We start from the raw sequence: 9,193 nt of genomic DNA, 5'->3' as shown, positions 1-9,193 counted from the left end.
TGAAAACACTCCAGTATACTTTGAAAACGTAACCCACATACAGACCGAAAATACCGCAAAGGATTACATAATCTACATACCAACTCACAACTATTGTATAATTACTACGTGAAAAATTATATTATCCAACTTTGTATAACTACTCAAAACCTCACGAAATAGATTTCTCGTCGAAAGAAAGGCTTTAGAGATATCCTTCATCAGTGGAGTGCTTAAGCCTTGAGCTGCTTTGCCGAGAAGGTCGTGAAGTGTTAAAGGACGCAGTTTATTACCGTCTTTTGATTGGTAACAATAGACGAATTTCTTAACGGAAACAAACTTGAGGTGTGATTATTACTGGATAAAGAGTTGCTTATTGAATTTAAGGAGCGGCATGTGTAGCGTTCCCTACGGGCCAATCATCGGACCGGATCTCGACGCCGTGATAGGTTATTGCCAGGTACCACCTGGGTTATTACATAGTTTTCTCAGGAGGATAGATCCTCGATAGATCAAATCAGTCAAAACTTTTAAAAACTCGTTTGAGGTGTGATTATCACTGGATAAAGAGTTGTTTATTGAAATTAAGGAGCGGCATGTGTAGCGTTCCTTACGGGCCAATCATCGGGCGCTGAAACGTCGCAGAAAAGTGTCTTTGTTTGATGTTTTAAATGTAGGTTAGGACAGCGACACGCGCTGTCATCAATTGTAAATATCGCCGGGGAGTGAGAAAATCAAGAGTTTAGTTATGTACCCATGACTTTGAAGGAAAACAGAAATAAACAATTAATAAATCAGTTTTTGTGTATTTGTAAAACATGAAGTTTCCAAATCGGTTCTCAGTAACATTTTGCTCATGGGAGAAAATTAATAACGCTTAAAACTATTGTATTGCCGGGGGGAAATTTTTGCAAAGATTGCAGATAGGAAAATCGGTTACGTATTTTGCATCGCAAGGAGTCAGTTATTCTTTGTCGCCAGTAAAACTTAAAATATATTTGGGTTTACAAATAAAGGGAAAATTGTACTAGAACTGCGATATAATCAAGATATAAGGAAAGAAAGAAGGGGGGTTCGTTTAAGCTGTTTAAGATCTGTAGGTCTGTAAAGGATATTTGATGCAAAGAGGAAAAGATCTTGGTAATATGTTATGTAACCCAGTGATATCAGTGTTGAATGACGTGTTATTTTGTTTTAAATCAAACTATGAGGGAAAAACCATGGTTTACTATCGATCATACCGTTGCTGAAAGTTTCTGTTTGAACCACTCACACGTCATTTTGTTTTTGGTCGGCGGTGAGGTCGCCAGGACAACGTTCTCTTTCGACGAGGGAGCTAGGCACGATTTCCGCCGCTTTCTCGAGTCCGGTCTACGTTCCACCCGAGAAGAGACGGCTGGACGCGTGAGCGGCAAAGCATGTCTGTGACGTAACTTCATAATGTAATTCTTGCGGCGCTTCAGGTAGCCGGAAATGTCATCTGATGACAATCATAAGCAGGCCCACATGACGCCTACGGCTCGTAAAATTTGTGGGGTTTTCGCCACTTCTGTTAACTTTGGCCCTCCAACCTATTTTGTTTCACATTATTGTCGCGGAAGGGCATTACATGCTGTGTTCTATAGAAGAGTTCTTTTTTAGAAAAAGTAGAGCATAGCTGTTTGACTATGCTGTAGCAAATGTCATGTCAAAGGTCACACATATGTTGGTCTGCATGGTGTTGACACCATGTTTATGTTTTGCTAGTTCGGTTTGCTTTGGCTCATTTAAAAATTTAATTTTGTCTGGCTTCGCCAGAGACTGATGTTGCTTCTCTTCAAGAAGACTAAGGTACACATCAATTTGACTGAGTGTTTTGTTTCTTGAAATCGATGTTTGCGTTTATCCCTCCCTTTGTTTACTTTGTTCGTTATCTCATATTCTGGCACCACATGATTCAAATATAGATTCTAACGTATAAGTCTGTTGGCCATTTTGCGTGTTGTATACGCCACTATGTTTTAGATCAGGCAAGATTTCATCAGTTGACGGTATTTGTTAAATATATCCCACTAATGCGATCACACTTCATATCGCACAACTCCTTTGCGGTCCTTTGCTACTGCGAGAAAGCTAATTTATGCAGCCTGCTCGATTCAGGCAGGCAGATTTGTTATTGGTTGAAATTAACAATGCCAAGTCCACGAGTCCGGCCGTGAGTTCGGGGGAGGAGCGCGGGCTCTTTTCCCGAACAGCAGCTGGTAATCGAGCCTAGAGGGAGCATCCCTCTATTGACGCAACCTCGTTCCCAGGTTCTTTCCTGCTAAACCTGGAAACGGCGTTGCAGTTGATGTTGTCGGTCACCTGATCGATACCGCTCTGAAGATGTCGATCTTTGGGGAAGATTACATGCGTTTATTCCGCGTAAATTTCGTTTTGCAAACCATAGGAGATGTGTTTTTAAAGGTATCTAGTATTTCATCAGTCATTAAGAGGTTTGTTTATGGTGAAGTAGAGGAATGTTGCCCTGAAGATGTGGAGACTTTCAACGCTACGATTCGCAGTCTTCTATATTTGAATCCAAGGTTGAAGTGCATGTCAGAAAAGGATACTTTTAAAGAATTCCATGATTTGACTCTTGAATGTGCGGAGCCGTCGACCACTATCTTATGTTCGGATCGAGACAGCTGCAGGAAATGCATGAAACGTTTGGTTGTGGAAAAGGAAACTCATGCAGTTGTGATATATCATGCGGAACGTGGCACCTATTTAAGAAGCAGATTGTCTAAATTGTGCCGAGTGTGCAAAATTTACGAGCACTTTGGATACTATACTGTTGGAGGGCAGAAACATTTTGATTCCAACTGTTTGCAGTTACCGTTTTTGTTATCAACTGAAGACACTGCGTTTGATATGACTCTCCTGAATCAGTGTAAAAATATTTTATTTGTTGGTGCAGTTGCTTTTGCAACTTTCTCGGCTTCGTAAAAACGTCAATCTGGTTACACGAAAGGATGCGTAGATGAAGAGGAGACTCGAGGACAAGAGAGGAAACGGTTTAAGGGGTATGTATTCAAATTTAGGCAATAAGTTCAGCTTTTAAAGCTTACAACATACTCTTAATACAAAGGGCGGTGTGTGCTGCATGTGGCTGTTGTGTTAGTTTTGTATATTTGATACAAGCAGTTAATCAAAGGAAACTGTGACTAAGTCATGGATACATTACGTTTCAATGGGTTTTGAAGATAATTAAATTCCTTGTAACAAAAACAAAGCTGTGATGTGGGCATCTAACTTTCCATCCTGTTGTTATTTAAAATACAAATTGAAAGCTGATTCTTAATTTCAGAAAATTCAGCACTAAAAATGCAGTTGTGCTTGATTCTCCTAAACAAGAAGACAATGACGTTTTAGTCCAGTTGTTTGTCACCTTGCCTGATGGAAGTGACATTCCAAAAGATGGCCACAGTGTGGTTCCAGTGGCAGTTCTAAAGAAAATTTTTGAGGATCACAAGAGCAGCATATCATCTGCTATGGGCGTCAAAATCAAGTCAATGAAAATCAACACTGAATCAAATGAAGGAAGCAGTGATAATAAATTGAACTATATAATGATACCAATTAGTTTTGCTGTGTTGGTTTCTTGTGCCTAGTGGCTTACTGTCTTCACTGTGCCAGGTATGTCTGGATGCTGGTTATCCTGCTTTCATTTGATTACTCATTCACTATAGCACGCAAGTGTGCATGATATCGCCTGATACTTACTAGCTAAAATCAGGCGACATCATGAATAATTAAGGTTATTCCCCAGTATTGCATTGCGCATCCCTACTGCGCATAATTTCACGCGTGATTAGCGCGCGCGCATTAAAAAAATGGCGGCTTTTTCCTTGCGGCTGGACCTCGCCGTAGAGGTAAATCGTCATTTTCTCGAAAACGAGTACGGTGACCTATCATTTTTTTCTGTTGTGCTGAATTGAGTAATAAATTTCACTATGTAAAAGAAATATGGGCGAATTCTCTGTGTTGAGCAAGAACCAATCGTCGGAAACGTGAATTTAGCAAGCAATCGTGACTATAATCATGGTGCTATTGTAAGGATTTAAATGGTATAAACAAGGTGCTGTTGCTCCTAAACAAACACGGGTACCCCTCATTTTTATTTCCAAATTTAAGTTCCTACAATATAAACAGTCAATAGGCAAAGTTTGACAAAAATCTCAGTGCAGGTTCTATTTCAGTGGAATGACCTTAAGCAACTTGACTGATATTTGGGCAGTTTATCAATGTTTTGAATTATAAACTGGGATGGCCGGCAGTGAAGGTGTTTTTTGCTTAACTTTTTGGGGACTGACACATCTGGGTAGAAAATAAGTAAGAAGGGAATATTAATGGAAAACCCTTAACTAATTAACTTTAAGACGATGAGAAGAACTTCCTCTCACAAAAATTTAAAAGTTCTTTACCGATTTGTTTTTACCGTCATTTACTGCAGTTACACGTGGAATAGGATTCTGGATGAAGTAAAATTTCCATTTATTGGAATGCAGTAAATTTCCCCAAAGTTCCCGGGATTTAAATTACTTATTCAACTTATAAACATCCTTTTGCTATATCTATCGACCGATCTGTCTTATGTTAAAACAACTTACTTTCGTTGAAGGAAATCTATTTCCATGGATTTTTACTTTCGAAGGTCGCGTAGATTTCTCTGTATTTTTGTCAAAGGGCTACGTCACGATAATTTGAATGGTTTTCCGGGACGTGCAAAATTACCTTCAACGTGAAGGAAACTACAAAATATTAGTTTGTTTAGTCAGAAAAACACAAAAGAAGTAATAATAAACCGAGAAAGAACAAGGATGTTCAAGGATGGAGAAGATTGACATGGATTACCAATGACGAATTTGAAAACTTTAGGCTAAATTTTTCAAAACGGATCAACCGTGAAGTAGTTTTGTGAAAAACGCATCTTGGCTTGATAAAATGTGCGCGGATTACGTAGTATGTATATTCTAGACGTAGTCATGTCACAAAAGTTGAAAACATAATAACACAACAATATAGTAGCTTACAGTGTCTTATGCCGGGGTCTCGATAGGTAGCTGTAGTTTTAAAACTTAAAACTCTTCGACTCAGTTGCAGAGCATTAGTCCTCATAAGAAGACAGTAAATCTTTAACCTTGTGATTCCGGCAGTCGAGGAAGTTGGGTCCGACACTCTTCCACCACTCCACGACTTTCTTTACACAATGTGTTTGATTTTGGAGCCATTTTCCAGCTGCTATCGTGATAGTCATCGTCAACAGGATTAAAGGCACCTGAAATGGTCTTAAATTAACCATCCATGATTTCAAACCCCTCACCGACAACGTTCACATTACACGATTCCCCAAAAGCTTTTCTGTAAATGATGCCATGTACTTTGCCCGGCTCCTTCATTTGCTTTGCAGCTCTGTAAATTCCGTGGTGTCGGTTCGCATGATAACAACATAGCCACTCTTGCAGTGGGTACCGTTGACAGTACGCCAGTCATCTGGACCATTTTGCCCGTAAAGAATAATTCCACCATACTTGTAGTGACTTCCACTATATGGATCTGATCGGCACGAGATGTGAATCGTGTAAGCGATAAAAATCGGAAGTCTAGCACTCTTTGAGGAAACAACAAGTTTATCATCTTCTTCTTCAACATAGGCTCCAAAGTGTGACATATTTGTTGACAGTCGGCAGGTACAAAGAGATATCGATTCTTATGTCGAAAAAAAAGTTAAACCTCCCGATAAACTTGATACAATTTTTTCAATTAGGAAACTGCCCAGGGCTCAGATAGTCTCCTTCGCAGCCGCTTAGAGGAACAGAGTACAATGTTTACAAACGTAACCTCACGGTACGTCGCGAAATTATTTAATTTATTCAGTATTTTTAAGGAAATCATACTTGTTGTTTAGTTTCATTTCGAATAAGAATAATTACCGACAAAATTTGTGTGTAAATGTGCGTATATTTTTATAATTTAATGTTTTCTTAGTTGTTTTGATCCGGCAATTCGGTGCATTCTAAAAACTCTGAAAACTCCTAAGCTTACAATTTTTGAATTAAACCAAATTTCAGCCGAATATGTCGTTGGAATCGTTTGTGTAGAGTCGATTATACACGGTTTGATTTAACGGTTTTTCGATTTAACAACATGATTTCTCTGAATCATCTTACGACATCTTTACGACAGACAAACACAGCACAAAAAACGTCGCTCGGTAGCATTTTGAAATACATGTTTTAAAACCCTGCGATATATCTTAGCCTCAGTCAACAGTAAAATGATGAAATCTGTGTATAAGTTTTGTATAAAGTAAGCTCTGCGAGCAAAAACAATTGAATGGGTTGGTGAGCGAAAATTTTACCGTATGACTCGGCCATGAAAAGTTACGCTTCTGGAATAGAAGTAAGATTCTAATTATAACTATTTCAATTCTTCGTTAACATCTTTGATAACAAAATACTTTATGCTCTTATCTCTCCATAGCAAAAGAAGACAAAAAAGCCATCAACACTGAAAGGAGAAAACAAGCGTTGAAGAAGCTACGTGAAAATATTTCAAAACCTTCTACAGCAAGTAAAAACGAAGGTCGTGTTCGAACAGAAAACATTGAACGGGAGAATATATCAATAACGGTTACACACGAAAATTCAAGAAGGAAAAAAAAAGAAAAAGAACAAAACTGAAGACGTCTATGTTAACGACGATCGCCAAGGACAGGTGGAATATGATGCAAGTCCGAACGTGGCGAGAAAAAGAAAAAAGAGGGCAAAACACAGCAAAGGAAGTTCAACTTTGGCTCCTGCAGTCTATGGCGGTCAGTTGGAGGAAGGCGAACGGGAAAGGGTCCCAACACCGATGCCAGCCCACCGTGGTCTGAGTACGAGAGCAGATCCTGGGGAGAGCTTTCAAGAGGAGTCACGTGATGGGCGTCGACACAGGAGGAAGAAGAAACAGAAGAGAGCACATTATGAAATTAGAGAACAGGATGAGGGATTCGATGAGGAGAGCGATACTAGACAGACGGGGAATTCGGAAGATTCGCTGATAAAAAGCTTGCCCCGCCCTCGACAACTGATCCAGCTGCAGGAGAGAAGTACAGCAACTATCCAGTTGTGATTCCTTTGTTTTTTTTTATATATAAACGTTTGGAATAATTTTTTTTTATCGCCTGTTCTAATGATAAGGTCGGAAAGTTCTTAACCTTAGCAGTGGATTTCTAAAGTTATGAAATGTGTACAGTCGACCCCGCTAACGGCAGATCCTGTAGGGGACACTTCCTGTAAGCATACTAAGTTACTATTATTTGCATTTTGAGTTTTGTCGGCTGCTCAAGTTCAAAGGATCATGGAACTCTGATCATGTTTTATTGTACAGTGTTCAATACGTTCGCTAATATTTCAAATCATTGGTTTGTAGATGTCTGCAGTTAAAGGATAAAGCTCTACGTTATGTCTGTAATCGTCCTGCACTGCCAAAACCATTTTGAATCATGACAGATTTAACCACTGTAATTATCTTTAAGTAACCTTGAATTGTAAAAATAAAATAAAAGAAATATATATCATGTTTGTCCCTACCACCGACAATGATTACCAAATCTTTAAGTCTATGTGTGTACATGCTACAATTAAGAAACAGTACACCAGTCGTTTTCCTCATCCTCCCAAATTAAACCACGTGGAAAACAAACCCTTATTTTCTCGGTGTTGAGATGAACTCTGACTAGCTCTCGAGGTTGCGTTGCTGGTAAAACAGACTTTAAGTATATTAATATATGACACGTTTGTTTGTTTGTTTTTTTTTATTTGCTAGATCGAATCTACGTAGGATCCTGACATAAAGATCCAAAAAAAATTCCGATATCAAATTTTCTTGATGGCGTTTTGGTCGTCTAAAACGTGCAAAGAGGAGACCTGGGGATAGTGGAGCAGTGACGTCAAAACAAGAACGCCAGCATGCAAATTTTTTTTATTGTGGTTAGCTTTGCAAGTGTAAGTCAGTGTTAGTATTGAATTCTTTCCGAGAATATCAGGATGTCGGCTGTCTTGGCGACCTTGACCAACCTTTGCCAAGAACAGCAATTTAACAATTTTCGTAAATAACCTTTCTTCAATACTAAAGAGAGGCCAATTTGTGTTTTTTCTATCGGCCAGAAAGCGGTTCAATCCTGCCGGCCGAACTCGAAAATACAAGAGGTCGCTTCGTTAAGTGCTCATCAGCTACATTTGAGCCAGAAAACACTGATAGTTTCAAATATTGAAACCGGAAGTGTTACCGAACAGGTCAAGCGAAAACCGGTTTTAGGAAATGGCTTCATTAAAAATGAAAAATTTATTCACAGAAAAAGGGGAACACGGGAACATCTATTTTACAATTTAATATTCTCTTTATCCACATTATCATCTTCGATGTATTAAGTTGACATCATCTGTTAATCACAAATCCGTGAATGACAAACAGAACAAAATCCTTTATTTCCGAATATCACGATTCATCCAAACACTTTTAAAATAACTTCAACATCATGTCAATAATCGTTAAATTCTCCATATCAATCGTTTAATATCATCTTACTTTGTTATTTTGATTGATCAAAGTCCGCCTTTGTTAGTTCAGTCTGCTAATTCTTTCACAGTGTAATTCTGCCTCGCAGGAAAGTTAGGCCCTGCATCCCTCCAGATCTTGATCAGTTCCTTGACAAGCCACTCAGAATCTTTATGCATGCTTTTGCTATCATCATGGTAGTGATCACTAAGCGCCTGAGTTAATCGTCAACTGGCCATTTTTTACTCCAAATCCTTCGCCTACCGCTGTCATATCATTCAGAGATTCCCCGAAAGCTTTTCTGTAAACGATGCCATGTACTTGGCCAGGTTCCCGTGGCCATTTCTTTTGCAGATCTTTCAATTCCTTGGTGTCGGTTCGCGTGATAACAACATAGCCACTCTTGCAGTGGGTACCATTTGCAGTGCGCCAGTCTCCTTGGCCATTACGCCCGTAAATGATAATTCCGCCGTACAAACCACCACTTCCCTGATATGTGTCTGACTTGCAAGAAATATGGAGCGTTGTGACAGTAAATGTCGGACCGGAGCCACGAGGTTCTCGGTAGACATCAAACGAGCTTTTATCTCCTGCTAAACCGACGTTGGCTGCAAGAAAGAAGATGTGATTCTTCAATTCTTCCAAATCT

At 39.2% G+C, this 9,193-nt stretch overlaps 3 pseudogenes; 1 reads left to right on the top strand and 2 right to left on the bottom strand.

Annotated features, from left to right (window-relative positions):
* Positions 1 to 2,343: 2,343 nt before the first annotated feature.
* LOC145494279 (uncharacterized) lies at positions 2,344 to 7,372 on the top strand (annotated as a pseudogene).
* Positions 4,968 to 5,873, bottom strand: LOC145494036 (uncharacterized; annotated as a pseudogene).
* Positions 7,373 to 8,450: 1,078 nt separating the features above from the next.
* The window catches only part of LOC145495790 (uncharacterized), a 1,047-nt pseudogene continuing 304 nt past the window's right edge, over positions 8,451 to 9,193 (bottom strand).

This window comes from Orbicella franksi, chromosome 8 (assembly GCF_964199315.1).
Source record: "Orbicella franksi chromosome 8, jaOrbFran1.1, whole genome shotgun sequence".
Lineage (NCBI taxonomy): Eukaryota > Metazoa > Cnidaria > Anthozoa > Scleractinia > Merulinidae > Orbicella > Orbicella franksi.
Note: the sequence above shows the minus strand (reverse complement) of the source record. Positions and strands in the feature narration are given on the sequence as shown.